The following is a 2,953-nucleotide window of genomic DNA, read 5'->3' as shown; positions in this document are numbered from 1 at the left end:
CTCATTTTCATCGTGTCGTGAAAATTTCAACACCATGGCTGATTTCAATTCTTGCTTATAACATAACGATCAGCTCTCATATACCAGGGTGTTATAAACCAGCTCCAGCACACAACCAAGTGGGAGGCAGAGCTGAGCTGGCTCCAACGCAAGCTGAGACAAACACATGGACAGAGCCACAGGGAGCAGTTAGGACCAACCATAAGGGGAGAGCATGGAAAGAAAGTCATCAGCAAAGGCTGTGAGTCAGCAAAGGCTCTGGGATGGAGAAAAGATCACAGGCATGGGGGAGGGAAGGAGGGAAGCCGACTGAGAGCGTTGTGATGAGNGTACATTGGGTTAAATAAAATATACTATTAAAATTAATTTAACTGTTTGTACTTTTTAAAAATGTAACTGTTAGAAAATTTTAAATTGCATCTGTGTTTCACATTTTATTTCTATTCAACAGCACTGTTTCCCTCCCTCCTCATGACCTAGCACATAGTAGGAGCTTCATAATATTGTCATTTTTGAGACAAATATTGATCGATGTCTTGATTTCTGAAAATACACTCAATCCAGGTTCATCTATCTCAGCTTTAGCATAGCAAATAGTAAATGGGAAGAAAAATCCCGCAGACCATGCTGTGTGCAGTTGTGACACAAGTCTGAGAACACTGGTGAAGAAATTTTTTAAAAGAGAGAGAGAGAGAGATGTCAGCCTCCCCAGGGAGAAGAGTGTGATGTCAAGGGGCCTAAAGAGGCCAAAATTAAAATTGCCCCCTCCTAGACCCCTATGGACATGCCTTCCCTAATGCAGCAGATATGCCAGTCAGGTACCCATTACTCCTGGAGGCAGTGAAGGGAAACTGCCTATACACAGCTGTAGCTATGATGAAGATTAGGTGGCCATGGTTTACATGCTGTGACCCATTCCTGCTCCTCAACCCCATCCCACCCCCACTGATAAGTCTGGGTGGACCTGACCAGAGGCTTGCAACATTGCCTGGTGAGAAAAGAAGAGTCTGGTCTATCGAGTGCCTGTTCTCAGAAATAGGAATAGAGAACTATGGAAAGGGAGTGCTTGGGGGAAGAGGGGCAGTGGGCACTGACTTGTAGTTGTGTAATAAAGAATACGGCTGGTCTTTGTCCCTAGTTCCTGGGAGGCAGCTTCTAAACCCCTGAAATTTCCATAGTGTTATTCATGGTGGACCCCTGGGAACACAGCTGACAGTTTATGCCAACAAAGTGACTCAGGATGGGGACTGGTCATGCCAGAAAGATCAACCATGTGGTTAGAGGTTTGGTGCTTTGAGACACCAGCCTGACCTCAGGGTAATGGGGAGATGCTGGAGATCGGGTCATGCGGGCAATGATCCAATCAACCATGCCTACAAAATGAAGTCCCAATAAAAACTCTGGACACCAAAGCCCAGGTGAACTTCCCTGGCTGGCAACACTCTGCATAAAAGGGTACTTCAGAAAGTTCACGGAAAGATTTGTATTATCCTTTAATTCTATTTTTTCACAAACTTTTTGAAGTACCTTTGTATTGCCACACTTTGATGTGCGAGGAAGGTAATACGTGCCTGGGGATGATGCAAGCTTCGTGTTTGGGATGCTTGCAGACCTCACCCTAATGTGTCTCTCCCTTTGGCTGCTCCTGATTTGTATCTTTGTGTATTAATAAAACTGTGATCCTACATATAGTGCTTTCCTGAGTTCTGTGAGTTATTCCAGCAAAGTATCAAACCTGAGGGGCTAGCGTGAATCCCTGAATTCATAGCCAGCTGGTCAGAAGAGAGGGTATCCTGGGGACCCCCAAACTCATGGCTGGGGTCTGAAGTGAGAGCAATCTTATGGAGGATGGTGCCCTTAATCTGTGGAGTTTGGCCCAGCTACAGGCTGATGGTATCAGAAGTCATTGCAGTAGTGTTTGCTCATTTTCATCGTGTCGTGAAAATTTCAACACCATGGCTGATTTCAATTCTTGCTTATAAAATAACGATCAGCTCTCATACACCAGGGTGTTATAAACCAGCTCCAGCACACAACCAAGTGGGAGGCAGAGCTGAGCTGGCTCCAATGCAAGCTGAGACAAACACATGGACAGAGCCACAGGGAGCAGTTAGGACCAACCATAAGGGGAGAGCATGGAAAGAAAGTCATCAGCAAAGGCTGTGAGTCAGCAGCAAAGGCTCTGGGATGAAGAAAAGATCACAGGCATGGGGGAGGGAAGGAGGGAAGCCGACTGAGAGCGTTGTGATGAGACAAACATTTATAGCATCTTTCCCATGGGCCAGTGTGAGCCAAGGACAGCTCCAAGAGTTCAGTACTGCTATTGGGTGGGCATCCTGGAGTGTAGAGGCCACATCACTTAGCAAAGTCCTGCAGCTTGTCAGCACAGAAGACAGGACCCAAACCCAAGCAGCCTGGGGCCTGAGCCCACACGCCCTGCTGTGTGCTTCCCCACTGTGATTGTCTCCAACATGACCTGGGTTTCATTTCCATGTCTTTTGCATTTTCCCCCATCTGGGCTGTGATTCTGTAATGGAGCAATCCCCCATGACCAACCTTACTGGTGTACCTGATTCCGGTCCTCAGTTCCATAGGGCTTACAGGCACCACACTAAACTGGGATTCAGAACTCAGACCACTTCCCCAGCCTCACATTTAATCCACCACAAATAGTGCTGGCAGTTACTCTGCGTGGGCTGCCCCATTAAACAAGGAGGGGAGAACACAAACAGAGGTATGCACCAGAGGTCTGTGCACCTTTCCCTATTTAAACCTTGTCAACGGGCTTCCAGTCAAGATGGTGGAGTACACAGTCCCCAGTGTCACTCTCTCCCACAAATCAACCAATTTAAAAAAATTTTTTATTGTATCATAATTGATTATACATATTTTTGAGGTTCAATGTTGACATATGTTGATCAAATCAGTATTACTAGTATATATATTGTTACAA

Source organism: Galeopterus variegatus, unplaced genomic scaffold, assembly GCF_000696425.1.
Source record: "Galeopterus variegatus unplaced genomic scaffold, G_variegatus-3.0.2 Scaffold1035, whole genome shotgun sequence".
Taxonomy (NCBI): Eukaryota; Metazoa; Chordata; class Mammalia; order Dermoptera; family Cynocephalidae; genus Galeopterus; species Galeopterus variegatus.
Note: the sequence above shows the minus strand (reverse complement) of the source record.